A 19,234-nucleotide genomic window follows, 5' to 3' on the forward strand; every position below is an offset into this window, starting at 1 on the left:
CAGCAGTGACTCGTGGAAGCAATGCTGCGCTTGGTAACCAAGGTAAATATGGGTAACTAAGCAAAATGCTTTGCTTGGTTACCCGATATTTACTCTGGTTACCAGCGCACACCGCTTAGCGCTGGCTCACTGCACTCGTAGTCAGGGTACACCTCGGGTTACTAAGCAAAGCGCTTCGCTTAGTTACCCGATGTGTACTCTGGCTACGCGTGCAGGGAGCCAGCACTGGCAGCCTGAGAGCGGCGTATGCTAGTAACCAAGGTAAATATTGGGTAACTAAGCAAAGCACTTCGCTTGGTTACCAGATGTGTACCTTGGTTACCAGCGTCCGCAGCTTCCAGATGCCGGCTCCCTGCTCCCTGCACATTCAGATAGTTGCTCTCTCGCTGTCAAACACAGCTGATGAGGTCACTGGTACATCACAAAACCTGTGACTCAACAGCGATCTCGCTAGCGATCTTGCTATGTGAGAAGTACCCCTTAGGCTCTGGGTTCAGAGTCTAGAAACAAGTTAAGGTCAAGTCTGGGTCCTGAAACAAACTTTTAACCAATCTCTGATCGAACCCTCAAATCCAAACATACAAGGGTCCTCTCAGCTCGATGTTTAACTATTGTTGGATGTTTTAGCTGTGTGTTTTGAGTCATTATTCTTTTGAAGGAACTTTCTGACACTGGGCAGCACATTTTGTTTGAGAATACCTTAATAGCCTTGAGATTTCATTGTAGCCTGCACCGATCAAGGCAAAAACAAAAAGCTAATTTGTGACTTTTTTAAATCATAAAAAAAAATAAAAAAGGAGGGGAGCCAGCACTGCTTATGAATGGCATGCAACAATGAAGAAATAAAAAGTGTAATATTCACAAATTCATTCTTACTGTAACAATTCAATGAGATTTTTTGCAAATGATTGATCAATGATTTGAGCCCCCCTGCCCTGTGACGGCAAATCTCTATAGGGGGGTCCCTAATGCTATATTATAAATTATTATGTACCATAAGGTCTCATATAATGAGCAGGACCATATGAAAACACCACTTACCCGAGACATGTCTGAACCGCTCCCATGCTGCCAGGACTGACAACTGCGAATAAAGGCAGCCCAGGTGCCAGTGTGTGTGGCAGAACCACACACACTAGCACAATGTCAGGACTGGCCCTCATAGTGCCAGACCAGCAAACATGGATGAGGGCGGTGGTGTTCTTATATGGTCCTGTTCAAGTCATTATATGAGACCTTATGGTACGACATTAATTTATAACATAGTGTAGGGACCCCCCTATAGAGATTTGCCGTGACTGGGCAGGGGGGCTCAAATCATTGATCAATAATTTGCAAAATATCTCATTGAATTGTTACAGTAGGAATGAATTTGTGAATTTTACACTTTTTATTTTTTCATTGTTGCATGCCATTCATGAGCAGTGCTGGCTCCCCTCCTCTTTGCATAAAAAAAAATGAAGGACATTTTACAATTTTTACAAAATATTTACAGGTTCCCAACAAATGTATAAAGAAAATGAAAACTTTACATTTATGTTTGAATTAAACTGTGTGATTGGCTAATGCCACTGAATTGTATAGCACACATGCAGTACATATAGCTTGCTAGCTGCACTAATGAAATTATTGTACATGACTTAACATATATTTAATTATCCAAATTGTGCAGCTAAACATTTTATTGTTTAGCCATATTAAGACTTGAAACAATAAAAGATATTACAAGGGAGGGGGCAAAGAACAAAGGCAGTTGTAGGATAGTTCACTATGTCACAGTATAAGGGCAAGACACTGAGAATGCATGTTTTAGCAAGTAACCAGTGAAGAAAGACACATTCTTAATCTAACAATGAATTGTACAGATTCTTTTTTTTTGGAAACTCGTTTGATAAAGGGTCTTTTGTGCTCCTTAAACTGAGGAGATGTAATAAAGTTATCCTTTCTGGAAGACTTTTATCTTACATACACAGAAGTATTTCATTTGACATAGATTATTCTGGTGTTAACATAGCTTTGCCCTATATCATGATAATAAAGGATACCATAACTTACCAAACATGGAAAAAAATATTTTATATACAGAGGTTCTCACCACTGGAACCCACCAATTTGTATTCATTTTCTAGGGGACTCGGAAAGATAGAGCTGCACTCAATCACTTATCATTCACCCTGTGGAAAGGTGATAAATTGTAATTGTATGACTACCACTTTAACAATAAAGGTTTATTGCCATTTCTCTTATAGATAACTGAGAAAAATATATATACTTAGGGTGTCAAATCTGTCAAATCACCGTAAAAGAGACTAAAATTTACAACTTTTACAACTTATTAGTTGTGATGTTGTCATGTTCCCTTTAATGTCTTTTTGTACACTGGAGTGTTTTATATGTGATGTCTATTGGATGTTTTAATGTATCCTAAATAAACGTTGTAAATTTTAGAGTGTCTTTTACCGCCATTTCTCTTATACGAGTAAAGATGTAAAGAATTCAGAAAAGAACAATATAACTTAAATACATTAATTACTGAATTCAACAATAATTAGAATACTACAAAAGAGAGTATGAAATGTGAACAGATAAACGTGTTCTATGTGTTCTAGGTTTATTAGAGATTTAATGAACGTATGAATTAATCCGCATCACAGAAATTTACATATGATTTGTACTGACGAAATCTAATGTGAGTATTACTGATGAGTATGCCATTGCCAATTAGCAAGATTCTGTTAATTTCATATGCACCTGTCATATAGAAATCCCTTGTGATCTTTAATAACTACATAATATGAGTTTGCATTTTACACCTGTGTGTTTTTGCAATTACAATTTTGTTCATTTCCCTTGACATTTATTATATTTTAGATGCTGCTCTATTGCATATTGCACGTTTTGGTGGGGATAACTAAAGATTCATCAAGATTGTTATTCTACATAATGACTTAAGGAACAATGTACTGTATATCTTCTACTTATCATTAAAACTTTAATTTTAGAAGAATATATATACTATAAGCATCACAGTGATATTACAGTCATATGAAAAAGTTTGAGCAGTCCTATTAATGTTAACCTTTTTTCTTTATAACAATTTGGATTTTTGCAACAGCTATTTCAGTTTCATATATCTAATAACTGATGGACTGAGTAATATTTCGGAATTGAAATGAGGTTTATTGTACTAACAGAAAATGTGCAATCCGCATTTAAACAAAATGTGACCGCTGCAAAAGTATGGGCACTCTTATCAATTTCTTGATTTGAATACTCCTAACTACTTTTTACTGACTTACTAAAGCACTAAATTGGTTTTGTAACCTCATTGAGCTTTGAACTTCATAGGCAGGTGTATCCAATCATGAGAAAAGGTATTTAAGGTGGCCACTTGCAAGTTATTCTCCTATTTGAATCTCCTATGAAGAGTGGCATCATGGGCACCTCAAAACAACTCTCAAATGATCTGAAAACAAAGATTATTCAACATAGTTGTTCAGGGTAAGGATAGAAAAAGTTGTCTCAGAGATTTAAATTGTCAGTTTCCACTGTGAGGAACATAGTAAGGAAATGGAAGAACACAGGTACAGTTCTTGTTAAGCCCAGAAGTGGCAGGCCAAGAAAAATATCAGAAAGGCAGAGAAGAAGAATGGTGAGAACAGTCAAGGACAATCCACAGACCACCTCCAAAGACCTGCAGCAGATTGTGTCAATGTGCATCAGTCAACAATACAGCGCACGTTGCACAAGGAGAAGCTGTATGTGAAAGAAGCCGTTTCTGCAAGCACGCCACAAACAGAGTCGCCTGAGCTATGCAAAAGCACATTTGGCCAAGCCAGTTGCATTTTGGAATAAGGTCCTGTGGACTGATGAAACAAAGATCGAGTTGTTTGGTCATACAAAAAGGCGTTATGCATGGAGGCAAAAAAACACGGCATTCCAAGAAAAGCACTTGCTACCCACAGTAAAATTTGGTAGAGGTTCCATCATGCTTTGGGGCTGTGTGGCCAATGCCGGCACCGGGAATCTGTTAAAGTTGAGGGTCGCAAGGATTCAACTCAGTATCAGCAGATTCTTGACAATAATGTGCAAGAATCAGGGACGAAGTTGAAGTTACACAGGGGATGGATATTTCACCAAGACAATGATCCAAAACACCACTCCAAATCTACTCAGGCATTCATGCAGAGGAACAATTACAATGTTCTGGAATGCCCATCCCAGTCCCCAGACCTGAATATCATTGAAAATCTGTGGGATGATTTGAAGCGGGCTGTCCATGCTCGGTGACCATCAAACTTAACTGACCTGGAATTGTTTTATAAACAGGAATGGTCAAACATACCTTCATCCAGGATCGAGGAACTCATTAAAAGTTACAGGAAGCGACTAGAGGCTGTTATTTTTGCAAAAGGAGGATCTACAAAATATTAATGTCACTTTTATGTTGAGATGCCCATACTTTTGCATTGGTCAAATTTTGTTTAAATGCAGATTGCACATTTTCTGTTAGTACAATAAACCTCATTTCAATCCAGAAATATTACTCAGTCCATCAGTTAATAGATATATGAAACTGAAATAGCTGTTGCAAAAACTCAAATTGTTATAAAGAAAAAAGGTTAACATTAATAGGGGTGCTCAAACTTTTTCATATGACTGTATATTGCAGCCCTGTAAGAGTGAGAGGCCTTCCATTCTTTGTTGTAGTCTAGTTACCCGCCTTTGAACTGTCTCTAACTTCTGAATGTCCTTTTTAAAATGTGGAGCCCAAAACTGGATCCCATATTCTAGATGTTGCCTTACAAGTGATTTATAGAGGGGTAACAAAATGTTGGGATCACGGGATCTAATCTGTATTTTTATACTCGCCAAAATTTTGTTTACTTTTGCTTGACATTGAGTGCTGCTGCTCAGCTTACTTATAACCAGAATTCCTAAGTCATTCTCCTGTTCTGTAGTCCCAAGTTTATTTCCATTTAATGTATATGCAGCTATAGGATTACTCCTTCCAAGGTGCATTACTTTACATTTATCAACATTAAATCTTATTTTCCAAGTGACTGCCTATTCTGACATCTGATCTAGATCATTTTGTAATATTGTACTATCAAGATCAGTTTTTAATATCCTACATAGTTTGGTGTCGTCAGCAAAAACTGACACTTTACTATCAATCCCATCCACAAGGTCATTAATAAAGAGATTAAAAATAATCGGCCCTAGCACAGATCCCTGTGGTACCCCACTGCTGACTATAGCCCATTTAGAGAAAATACCATTTTTGACTACTCCTTATTTCCTATCTTTTAGCCAATTCCTTACCCATTTGCATACAGTTTCCCCTAGTCCCTGCTTCTGGAGCTTCAGTATAAGGCTATTATGTGGTACAGTAGAAAATACCTTTGCAAAGTCCAAACAAATCACATCAGCTGCATTACCAATATCCATATTTTCACTTACCTCCTCATAGAACCCCAACATTTTGGTTAGACACAACGTATCTTTCCTGAATCCATGCTGTCTGTTAGTTATATTATTTTCTGCAGTATATGTTTACATGTCATCTGTTACAATGCCCTCAAAAACTTTGCGCATTACTGATGTCAGACTTACTGAACGGTAGTTGCCTGGATCCACCCTCTTACCTTTCTTAAATATCGGTAGCACATCAGCAATCCTCCAATCCTGAGGCACCAACCCTGTTACAAGAGAGTCTAAAAAGATGAGATACAGTGGTCTATCAATTACTGAGCTCAATTCCCTCAATATTCATGAATGACTCCCATCTGGCCCGAGAGATTTGTCAATGTTTAATTTACTCAGACACAGGCATACTTCTTCTTGTGTTAAATTAATTATATCAGTTGGTAAACTTTGATTTTTGACCTGTTGTATGATCCCTGGAACAGTCAGTTCCTTGGTGAACATAGATGAGAAGTGCCTGTTTAATATCTCAGCCTTTTCTTTGTCCTCTATAATTATCTTGTTATTGTAAAGGGCTTATGCCATTCTTTGTTTTCCTTTTGGCATTAATGTATTTATAAACATTTTTGGGACTTATTTTAATTTCCTTGCCGATTTTTGTTTCAGTAGCTAATTTTGCTTGCTTGATTTCTTTTTTACATTTCCTATTGATATCTTTATACTTCTGAAATGTTATATCTGTATTCTCAGCCTTTAAGAATTTGAATGCCCTTTGTTGGTTGTGACAGTTATCTCACCTTTTGTGTATTTTTCTAATTGAGCATTTAATCTTTAATGCCTTCTAACATGCAGAGATATGTCAGGGTTAAGAGTGGTTTTCCGCTCAAAATGCATACTCCTCTGTCTATACTTCTGTTTTAACGTTTTATCTTTTTTTATGGAATTGGAATAAAGTTTTGCTCTTTATGCAGATGCTGCTAAGACTTTCTTTTTTTATCAGTAACTAACAATACCTACAAATATGATTGCGTAATTTTGAGCAGGCTATGAAAACTGACAAGACCTTTTTACCTATATCCCTACCAAATTGACAGCAGGCAGTACTAACAATACCTAGAAAGTGTGGTTAATTGGCTAATTGGGAGCAATTAGTAATAAGGAGCAATAGCTATTTACATTCTTCACTGGTAACTCTTTAGCAGGCACAGGCAGGCAGCATGCACCTATCGATATTTCTATCATTGAATGTCAATTCGTGACACACTGCTTTACCTACACAGCATGTTGCTATTCTCCACTATCGCTCTCCTATCTATCTCAACTACCTATCATTAAACCCCTAGCTAAGCTGTATTGTTGCCCCAGCGGTAGCACCTTCCCTAACGTTTCACTTTAACAACACAAACAAGAAAAAATTGCTGGCACTTCCTAATCTCATAGTCTGAACTGGTGCATACTGAACATGACATACAATATTCAAAAATAGCAGTTGCACTCAAGTAAAGGGAAGGAGAAAAAACAAGAATGTAGATGGTGAATATCGGACTGTGAATACGTATTACTGCTAAGAAAATATGAAAAACTTTCTTTGAAAAATATGAGTTACTCTAAATGCTAGAGAGGCATAGCATTTAGAGTAGGACCCAGATGAGAGTTACACCTTGATCTTGGTATCTGAGCACAAGTAAATTCGGCCACCTTTATTTGTTATGTAACTCATATTTTTCAAAGAAAGTTTTTCATGTTTTCTTAGTAGTAATGCGTAGTCACATTCCAATATTCACCACTACAATCTTGTTTTTTTCTCTCTCCCTTTACTTGAGTACAACTGTTATTTTTGAATATTGTTTCACATTCACAAAATGGCGCCGACTCCGCATGTCTGCAATTTATATGTAGATGGACATGTGACTTAGGCAGCCAATCACACAAGCCCTTGTGTGTGTGTTAAACTGGTGGATGTTTGGCTGCAGGAATAACTGCAAATAAAGTTATGGAAAAAAAAATGACTATCACCCGCATCTGGGTTCTCTCGAGTCCCTACACCTTCCACTCATTAAACATCCCCTCATTCATCATACAGCACCACAATCCTATTCAAAAGCATAACATATTATTAAAAAACAGTTCTTTATACCAAGCTCAGGCATCAAACAAAATTGAACCTCACCTACTTTTGGGGAAAGGACTCGGGGTTACCAAGCCAGAACAAACAAGCTAAGCCTTGTACCAAATTTGAAATTGGTGAATCTTTATCGAACAGGTTTGCTCATCCCTACTCATGACGATAATTGGTAAAAAAAAAAAGCAATGTTCAGGCTCTTCCCAGTACTATTGCAGCTTTAATGGTGTCATAAAATACACACAGATCACCAGGTTTTGCATCAATACTCTCAGCAGGCGGTTCTTCTAATCAGGCAGTATCCTATAGGATAGATGTTAAAAGACTGTAGTAATTCTCAATGGTCAAAATGTTCCTCTGCCAATAAATGGCATTATTCTGAGGGACTGGGGTTCTGCCTGGAGGGAGACAGTAGCTCAAACCGGGAGAATCCAGTGGATCTGTGAATTCAGGACATGTTTAGTTATTAATGAGGTTCACCATCACTGGATCTCTCCTGGATCTTCTGTCTTTGAACTGTAGTAGAGTCCCAGTTCCAGATAACGCATCATTTATTGATAAAAGAATATCTTGGGATTTGAGAACAGCTGCTAAAGGTCCCTTTACACACTGAGACTTTCTAGCGATCCCACCAGTGATCTCGACCTGGCCGGGATCGCTGGAAAGTCTCTAGTGAGTTTCTGGTGAGCTGTCAAACAGGCAGATCTGGCAAATGACGCAGCAGCGATACGGACCTGCTGAACAACCTCGCTGGAAAGGGAACACTAGCATGCCTATGGGCTGGGTCGCTAACGATGTCATTGTACCGGTGTCAAACACACAGATACATGCTGCGCAGCGGGAAACAAAAGACCAAAGAATGGTCCTGAACGATGTAGCGATTAGCGACCTCACAGCGGGGCTAGGTCACTGATGCGTGTCACACACTGCAATGTCGCTGGGGAGGTCGCTATTACGTCACAAAACCGGTGACGTTACAGCCATATCGCTAGCGATGTTGCAGTGTGTAAAGGGGCCTTAAATCCGCAAAAAAATCTAATCTGAAATATACTACCTGATAAGAAAAGTCGTCTAGTCAAAGTATGGCTACAAAAGCTAGGTCTGATTGCCCTAACTTTTCTTTTTTCTTTTCTTTTCTTTCTTATTTTACCTATTGCTGAGCCTTTGTGAATTTTCTGCTCCAACATGGGACCATCTCTATAGAGAAATGATATGTAGACTTTATATAGATCCTACAAGATAATGGAGTCATACATCCACATACTGGAAAGATACAAAAAGTATCACTTTATTAAATAACAAAAGAATATGTAATAATGCCAGCTAAAAGGCTCAGAGTCTGAGGTGAAGACTAAAATTAGGGGATACTAACGCACATTATACGGAGGGGCAGCAACCATCATAAATAATATAGTTATAGTAATTTAAATATTACAGTTAAATGTATTGTAACAGTTGCACAGAGATAAGTAAATATACAGTACTGTAACCACTATAAGAAAAGATCAAGAAATAAAGTATGGAAATAGATACAGTCAGGGCCAGAAATATTTGGACAGTGGCACAAGTTTTGTTAATTTAGCTGTTTACAAAAACATGTTCAGAAATACAATTACATATATAATATGGGCTGAAACTGCACACTCCCAGCTGCAATATGAGAGTTTTCACATCCAAATCGGAGAAAGGGTTTAGGAATCATAGCTCTGTAATGCATAGCCTCCTCTTTTTCAAGGGACCAAAAGTAATTGGACAAGGGACTCTAAGGGCTGCAATTAACTCTGAAGGTGTCTCCCTCGTTAACCTGTAATCAATGAAGTAGTTAAAAGGTCTGGGGTTGATTAAAGGTGTGTGGTTTTGCATTTGGAAGCTGTTGCTGTGACCAGACAACATGCGGTCTAAGGAACTCTCAATTGAGGTGAAGCAGAAAATCCTGAGGCTGAAAAAAAAGAAAAAATCCATCAGAGAGATAGCAGATATGCTTGGAGTAGCAAAATCAACAGTCGGGTACATTCTGAGAAAAAAGGAATTGACTGGTGAGCTTGGGAACTCAAAAAGGCCTGGGCGTCCACGGATGACAACAGTGGTGGATGATCGCCGCATACTTTCTTTGGTGAAGAAGAACCCATTCACAACATCAACTGAAGTCCAGAACACTCTCAGTGAAGTAGGTGTATCTGTCTCTAAGTCAACAGTAAAGAGAAGACTCCATGAAAGTAAATAAAAAGGGTTCACATCTAGATGCAAACCATTCATCAATTCCAAAAATAGACAGGCCAAAGTTAAATTTGCTGAAAAACACCTCATGAAGCCAGCTCAGTTCTGGAAAAGTATTCTATGGACAGACGAGACAAAGATCAACCTGTACCAGAATGATAGGAAGAAAAAAGTTTGGAGAAGAAAGGGAACGGCACATGATCCAAGGCACACCACATCCTCTGTAAAACATGGTGGAGGCAACGTGATAGCATGGGCATGCATGGCTTTCAATGGCACTGGGTCACTTGTGTTTATTGATGACATAACGGCAGACAAGAGTAGCCGGATGAATTCTGAAGTGTACCGGGATATACTTTCAGCCCAGATTCAGCCAAATGCCGCAAAGTTGATCGGACGGCGCTTCATAGTACAGATGGACAATGACCCCAAGCATACAGCCAAAGCTACCCAGGAGTTCATGAGTGCAAAAAAGTGGAACATTCTGCAATGGCCAAGTCAATCACCAGATCTTAACCCAATTGAGCATGCATTTCACTTGCTCAAATCCAGACTTAAGACGGAAAGACCCACAAACAAGCAAGACCTGAAGGCTGCGGCTGTAAAGGCCTGGCAAAGCATTAAGAAGGAGGAAACCCAGCATTTGGTGATGTCCATGGGTTCCAGACTTAAGGCAGTGATTGCCTCCAAAGGATTCGCAACAAAATATTGAAAATAAAAATATTTTGTTTGGGTTTGGTTTATTTGTCCAATTACTTTTGACCTCCTAAAATGTGGAGTGTTTGTAAAGAAATGTGTACAATTCCTACAATTTCTATCAGATATTTTTGTTCAAACCTTCAAATTAAACGTTACAATCTGCACTTGAATTCTGTTGTAGAGATTTCATTTCAAATCCAATGTGGTGGCATGCAGAGCCCAACTCGCGAAAATTGTGTCACTGTCCAAATATTTCTGGACCTAACTGTACATAAAGTGCCATACATTGACCAGCAAAAGGCTCCATATCTCACCAACCACTACAGCTTTGAACGTGAGACTACCATCATTTTATAGACAATCATCTTGGCTATATCATACATAAAGTTGACTTGCAACTATTTAGCATATGGTTAGTTATACAGATTCTTGTCATGTCACCACATCGGTACAGTTTTTTTCCTGGTAGTGGAAAAATCTTTTTCTTTCTATATACTACAAATTAATAATAATTTTATTCATTTATACAGCGCTATTAATTCCACGGCACTTTACATACATTGGCAACACTGTCCCCATTGAGGCTCACAATCTAGAGTCCCTATCTGTATATCTTTCGAGTGTGGGAGGAAACCCATGCAAACACAGGGAGAACATACAAACTCCCTGCAGATGGTGTCCTTGGTGTGATTTGAACCCAGGATCCCAGCGCTGCAAGACTACAGTGCTAACCACTGAGCCACCGTGCCGCCCTTACAATCTGTTCTCACATTCTGTAATAGCTTAGTGTGTTGTTAGGTTGATTTCCTAGAGAAAGGTCCCCAGTTCGAATCAGGAAGCAGTCATTAAAAATATATACCCAGAATAGAGAAACAGCATCATCCAGGTCATCAATAGCAGTCCCTTGGCCAAAACTATTGTCAAGCTGCATTATGTGAGTGCCTGGACAGTTGGAAGAATATGAACTGAAGTCCATTCATTCATTCATTCATTCAGAAGCCAAGAGGTGGACATCCAGGCAAAATATCGGAGATAACAAGTCAGCACATCAGAAGGTCTATCAGTTCTGCCCCAACATGCTTCCTAATAGGGAAATCACTGAAATCCACACAAGCACCATGCTACACACATTACATAAGTCTGGAATGCCAGCCCAAAAAAAGGTGAGGAAGCCTCAATTTTGATATCATCATAGGAAGTGTTGACTTCAGTTTGCAAAACAGTATGAAAAATGGACATTAGAAGATGGGAAGCAAGTGATTTATAGCGATGAGACGAAAGTTAATAGACTAGGCTCTGATTGGTGCAAATGAGTCTGAAAGAAACAAGGGAAAAGGGGGCTACCAGATTCAGAAATTGAAAGAACTGTTAAATTTGGTGGATGAAGCTTGCTGATATGGGGTTGTTTTACAGCCAAAGTCATTTGATACTTGACCAGCATCGATGGCAGTCTCAATGCTAAGCTATATGTGAGTATCATACGATATGGGTTAATTCATGTATTCAAGTACTATGGGTATGAAAAGAAGGATGCAGTGTTCCAGCAGGACAACAACACGAAGCATACAACAAGATTGATGAAGAAATAGTACAATGACATTGAAGTAAAGGTGCTCGATTGGTCCCCAAATTCCCCAGACCTCAACACAAACATTTGCACTGAGCTCTTCTTTGCATATAAAGAGTTCCTCACCACTTTCAAGTCTGCACTCACTACTGCAAAACAAACCTACTTCTCATCCCTCATATCCTCTCTATCTCCTCACAACCCTAAAAAACTATTCAACACTTTCATTTCTCTCCTCCGTCCCTCAGCACAACCTCTCTCTCCTCTCATCTCAGCTGACGACTTTGTCACTTTCTTCAAGCAGAAGATTGACAACATCAGAGCAAGCTTTGGCCCACAATCCCCCCATCGCCTCATCATAGCTACTCATCCCTCTTCCTCCAAATCCAGCTTCTCCCCCATGACGGAAGATCATATTTCCACTCTAATCACAAGATCACATCTAACCACCTGTGCACTTGACCCGCTCCCATCGCACCTCATCCTCAACATCAACGCAGTCCTCATCCCAGCCCTTACCCATCTCTTCAACCTATCACTATCAACTGGTTTATTCCCTTCATACTTTAAACATGCTTAGATCACACCCATCCTTAAAAAGCCCTCTCTTGACCCATCCTTTATGTCTAGCTACCGCCCTATATCATTTCTCAAATATGACTCAAAACTACTGGAACAGCATATCCATCTTGAACTGTCCTCATACCTCTCCTCCTGCTCCATCTTTGACCAGCTACAATCTGGCTTCCGACCGCATCACTCTACTGAAACTGCCCTAACTAAAGTCACCAATTACCTACTAACTTCCAATGCCAAGCAACACTACTCTGTCCTCCTTCTCCTGGACCTGTCCTCTGCCTTCAACACAGTATACCACTCCCTCCTATTACAGATTATCTCCTCTCTGGGCATCACAGAATTGGCCCTATCTTGGATCTTTTCATATATAACCGACCAAACTTTCTGTGTCTCCTACTCTCACACCACCTCCTCATCACTCTATCCATTAGTGAACGCAAGGTTCAGTTCCTGGACCCATGCTGTTCTCCATCTACTCCTTTGGCCTGGGACAGCTCATAGAGTCCCACTGCTTTCAGTATCATCTCTATGCCGATGAAAAACTCAGATCTACCTCTCTGGACCTGACTTTACCTCCTTACTAACCAAAATCCCACAATGTCTCTATGTGATTTCATCCTTCTACCTGCGCGATTCCTGAAGCTTAACATGGACAAAACAGAATTCATTGTCTTTCCTCCTCCTCATTCAACTTCTCCACCAAGCCTATCCATGAAAGTTGATGGCTGCTCACTCTCCCTAGTCCCACAAGCTTGTTGCCTTGGAGTAATCCTCAACTTTGCTCTATCTTTCAAGCCGCACATCCAAGCCCTCTTCACTTCATGACTCTTCACCTACAACTCCAAAATATCTTCCAGATCTTTGCCTTCCTTAACCAAGAATCAGCAAAAACATTAGTATATGCCCTCTAGTGATGAGCGAGCATGCTTGTAACTACTCGGTACTCGCACGAGTATCGCTGTACTCGGGCTGCTCGGCGGGGACCGAGTAATCTCGCGATACTCGTGCTGTACTCGTGGTCTTCATTTCTGCATGTTGGCGCTCTTTTGAGAGCCAGCCCTCATGCAGGGATTGGCTGGCAGACCACTGCAATGCCACAGCCCTGTTAGTTGTGGAATTGCAGTGATTGGCCGGCCTGCACAGCGTGACCGAGCCTTTATACCGGCCGGCGCGCTATGCTCTGCTCACAACTATCCAGACAGTCAGTGCAGGGAGAGTGTCGCTGATTCAGGGAAAGCTTTGCGGCCCTTTATAGTTAGTTCCGGAGCAGGGCTGCAAACAGTGTGACCAGAAGTCCTTCTCAGGACTATTCTAGTTGTATACAGGCAGGCAGGGTATAGCCAGGTCGGAGTACAGTAGCAGAGTCCTTCTCAGGACTATTGTTGCTATATACAGGCAGGGTATAGCCAGGTCGGAATACAGGCTAGTGACCAGAAGAGTCCTTGTCAGGACTATTGTAGCAGTATACAGGCAGGCAGGCAGGCAGGGTAGTGGTGACCGTATACCAGCCTTCATCATATCTGGGGCTGGTGTACACAGTGTAAAACAGTCCAGATAGTGTCAGACTTCTCAGTAATTGTCGCTCCTAAAAACCAGTTAGGTTCTTATTGCGTCCGTGCTTGCATTTAAAAACAGCACGTGTGTGGCAGTCAGTGGCAGCGTACAGGTGCGCGTTTTGCACAAACTATTATATAACGCACAAGTCTAGTGTATAATACACGTCAGTCAGCAGTGTCTGATAGTGTCAGACTTCTCAGTAATTGTCGCTCCGAAAAACCAGTTAGGTTCTTATTGCGTCCGTGCTTGCATTTAAAAACAGCACGTGTGTGGCAGTCGGTGGCAGCGTACAGGTGCGCGTTTTGCACAAACTATTATATAACGCACAAGTCTAGTGTATAATACACGTCAGTCAGCAGTGTCTGATAGTGTCAGACTTCTCAGTAATTGTCGCTCCTAAAAACCAGTTAGGTTCTTATTGCGTCCGTGGTTGCATTTAAAAACAGCACGTGTGTGGCAGTCGGTGGCAGGGTACAGGTGCGCGTTTTGCACAAACTATTATATAACGCACAAGTCTAGTGTATAATAATACACGTCAGTCAGCAGTGTCTGATAGTGTCAGACTTCTCAGTAATTGTCGCTCCTAAAAACCAGTTAGGTTCTTATTGCGTCCGTGGTTGCATTTAAAAACAGCACGTGTGTGGCAGTCGGTGGCAGCGTCAGGCTCCATATTGTCCCTGGATACAGACGTGCATGATGGCCTGTAAACATGAAGTGCCCATTGTAAGGAAGTGGGTCTATTGTAGTATAGCCCTTAGGCAGGGCAGCCAAAAATTGGGAGGCTCCACATTGTCCCTGGATAGAGATGTGCATGAGGGCCTCAAAACATTGTTCCCATTGCAAAGGAGCGGGTCTCCTGTCGTTGTAATGCCCATTCAGAAAGAATGGGCGAAAAAATTTACCACTGGGGGTATACCTGAAACAACGGCTTAACTATTGTAACGGTCACCATGATGGCGCATGAGGAGAAGGAGGAGCAGTCCAGCGAGTAGCCAAAGTCCAGAAGTGTGTTACCATGGGTGAGTGGAGGTACATGGCAAATTCCCGTTACAAACTTTAAATTCCGCTGTAATTTGCTGTTGGTGTGTGTGGTGAAGTCTGGCCAAATCCAACCCTTGTTCATCTTGATCAGAGTCAGCCTGTCAGCATTTACAGTTGACAGGCGGGTGCGTTTATCTGTAATGATTCCACCTGCGGCACTAAAAACACGCTCTGACAAAATGCTAGCGGCAGGGCAGGCCAGGACTTCCAAGGCGTAGAGAGCCAATTCATGCCACGTGTCCAGCTTGGATACACATTAATTGTAAGGCACAGAGGAATGTCGGAGTACAGTTGTTTGATCTGCAAGGTACTCCTTGAGCATCTGGGCAAACTTAGGATTTCTTGTGGCACTACCCCTCACCTCAGGGGCTGTGGTATGTGAGGGGCTGAGAAAACTGTCCCACATCTTAAAGACTGTTCCCCTACCTCTGGCGGATTGGACTTGTGCCCCTCTCGGCTGTACGCCTTGGTTGTCCACTGATTCCTGACCTATGCCGCTAGCGTTTTGTGAGGGGAATGCTTTGCCTACTTCCGTGACTATGGCCTTCTGGAACTGCTGCATTTTGCCTGACCTCTCCGCCTCGGGAATAAGAGACATAAAGTTCTCCTTTTAGCGTGGGTCTAACAGTGTTACCAACCAGTAATGATTGTCGGCCAAGATGTTCTTAACGCGAGGGTCACGAGACAGGCAGCTTACCATAAAGTCAGCCATGTGTGCCAGACTCTTAACAGCCATCACTTCAGTATCCTGACCAACACGATGACTGAACATGCTGTCCTCCTCCTCCTCCTCCTCATCATCTACCCTGTCCTCTGGCCAGCCACGCTGAACCGAGGATATGACTGCATGTCATATCCTCAATTTGGCCAGAGAGTTGCTCCATGTCTTCATCCTCCTCCTCGTCATAGTCCTCCACTGCACATTGTGATGAGACGAGGCTGGGCTGTGTGTTATCATCACCCACACCCACTACTGTTTCTTGCTCAAACTCATCGCGCTCCGCCTGCAATGCATCATGGTTGTTTTTTGAGCAGAGACCATTTTAGAAGGCAGAGAAGCGGTATGGTAACGCTAATAATGTCGTCATCCTCAAAGTTTTGGCGGATGGTGCATAGGTCGGACATCCATCTCCACTCCTCAGGTGTTATGTGTGGAGTTTGACCCATTTCCCGACGGCTTAGGTGATGCAGGTACTCAACAACTGCCCTCTTCTGCTCACATATCCTGACCAACTTGTGCAGAGTTGAATTCCAACGCGTGGGGACATCACACACCAGTCTGTGTGCCGGAAGATGCAAACGGCGTCTTAAGCCGGCAAGGCCGGCTGAAGCAGTAGGTGACTTTCGAAAATGTGCAGACAGGCGGCGAACTTTTACCAGCAGATCAGACAGCTCTGAGTATGACTTTAGAAACCGCTGAACCACGAGGTTGAGCACATGGGCCACGCATGGAACATGTGTCAGCTGGCCTCGCCTCAAAGCCGCCACCAGGTTCCGGCCATTGTCACACACGACCTTTCCTGGCTTTAGGTTCAGAGTTGTGAGCCAGTGATCTGCCTGCTGTTTCAGAGCTGTCCACACCTCTTCTGCATTGTGGGGTTTGTCACCTATGCAGATTAGCTTCAGCACTGCCTGTTGCCGCTTCGCCGAGGCAGTGCTGCAGTGCTTCTGTGTCGCCCTGGACAAGCCAGGGGCCACAGAGCACAACACTTAAACACCCCACACTCCCTGCAGGCATATCATAGTCAAAACACAAAATCCTTGTTGCCTTCCCCAGGGGCTGTTGTCCACACCAGGGTGTGGAGCCAGGCGGTTGGTCTCCACCCACCGAGGAGGAGGGAAAACACAGGCAGTGAGAGTTAAGCTAAGGAAGTGGAAGGAGGAAAGTAGTAGAGAGGAGAAAAGTGACAGCAAAGAGCCTGAAGTTGGTCCGGGTGTGTGGCCCGGACAGGACAGCAAGGTTGGCAGGATGTGGTGACCGTCTGCAGTGGAGGCCGATTGGAGTCTGCCGTAAGGACCGTGGACGGGTGGTGACCCGGCCGTACCGGACCGGTATACAAAGAGAAGCCAGCACCATTGGCAGAGGACTTTCGGATCCCGGCAAGGCTTGGTGTCGCCGTGAATTTGACAAATCCGTTAGTGAAGGGAACCTCAGGGTTTCCAAACAGCCAAGTCCAGATAGAAGGCAACCGTACAACCGTGAAGGGGAGACACAGCCACCGCCAAGGGCAACCGTCTCCCAGGGCCAGCGCCTGTGGGCAAAAGGGGCTCCTCCGGCCCATATCCAGGTCGGGGAGCGGGTTACCGTTGGGAAACCATCACTACCAACACTTAACTTAGGTGCAGGGAGAGACAGTCATCACTAACCTGCAGGGAGGAACAACCGCAGCCGTACGAGTGACCCGTCCATCCAGCCACTTGTTTTACCGTGAACTGTGTCATCATCATTGGGCTGAGTGAATACCTCCGTGCCGTGCGGCACAGCGCTGCCCCTGCGACCCTACACCTCATCAGGCCCCGCAACCCGCCTGTCATCCATGTCTACCCCATCACCAGGCCCCGGGACAACCAACCCCCTACCCACGGAGGGGAGAAATAACAACAAAGCTGCTCCCTGTCACAGGCTCCCGGGATCCCCGTCCAGAGCAGCGGTGGTGTCCACACAATCACCACAACCGTGGGTGGCGTCACGGACAATATCCCCAAAACCCAAACCACCCCTTTTCACTCACGGGCGAGTAGCGCCGCTCGAGTCCCCGGGATCCGGCCATCGCTCGAGCCAACGAGCAGCAGCAGCCGTAGAGCAGCGTCAGCCGGACCCGAGCAGTGGGAGAGCGCACCGTCCCCTCCTCCGCCCGCGACACTTCCAGCTTGGGACTGGTGTGGAGGGTAAAGTGGATCAGGATGCGCAGGAGGAGGAGGAGGCTGAGGAGCATGACATTCCGGAGCTGTAGAGTGTGTGTGAAACCCTGACTGAGGTAGGGCCTGCAAAACTTGGTGTGTGAAGGACGTGTTCCGTCCCTCACTCAGGCTGGGTCCCAGCTTGCACAATATTAACCCAGTGTGACGTCAACGAGATGTAGCGGCCTTGCCCACATGCACTTGTCCACGTGTCTGTGGTTAGGTGGACTTTGGCTGAAACAGCGTTGTTCAGGGCACGTGTGATGTTTTGTGACACGTGGTTATGCAATGCGGGGACGGCACACCGGGAGAAATAGTGGCGGCTGTGGACCGAGTAACGTGGGACAGCTGCCACCATCAGGTCGCGGAATGCTTCTGTCTCAACCAGCCTAAAAGGCAACATTTCCAGCGCAAGCAGTCGCGAAATGTTAGCATTTAGAACTGTGGCATGTGGGGTGTTGGCAGTGTATTTGCGCCTGCGTTCAAAGGTTTGCTGAATGGATAACTGAACGTTGCGCTGGGACAAGGACGTGCTTGATGATGGTGTTCTTTCTGCGTAGGCAACTGCAGGTGCAGGAGTGGAGGAGGCTTGTTCGCAGGCAGCATGGACAGGGGATTGGCTCGCATGCACAACCAGCGAAGACGTAGCAGTGACATCAGCAAGCACTGCTCCTGGACTCTGTTGTACTTCCCACAAAGTCGGGTGCTTGGCTGACATGTGCCTGATCATGCTGGTGGTGGTCAGGCTGCTAGTTTTGGTACCCCTGCTGATGCTGGCATGGCAGGTGTTGCAAATGGCCTTTTTAGAATCATCTGGAGCCAACTTAAAAAACTGCCAGTGTCAGAGTTCCGGGTTTTCCAGTTTTCTTTTGAAAGAGCTTGCCCTTTGTTAACATGGAGTTTTCTGTTCTGTTGCCCTACTTCCTGTCCATCTGTTTAAAAGCCGCCCCTAAAGCTTAGTCCAGTGCCTGAGTATACTGCTTCCTGTGTGCTCCTGCCCTGCTGATTTTGGTTCCTGATTGTTATTCGGATCCTCTTGGAAAACAACCGACACCGACTCTGGACTTCATCTGGTATCATCTAGCTGTGCCCGGACTCCGTTTGCCGTCTTTGGTCGGCACTTC

The sequence above is a fragment of the Anomaloglossus baeobatrachus genome, chromosome 1 (assembly GCF_048569485.1).
Source record: "Anomaloglossus baeobatrachus isolate aAnoBae1 chromosome 1, aAnoBae1.hap1, whole genome shotgun sequence".
Lineage (NCBI taxonomy): Eukaryota > Metazoa > Chordata > Amphibia > Anura > Aromobatidae > Anomaloglossus > Anomaloglossus baeobatrachus.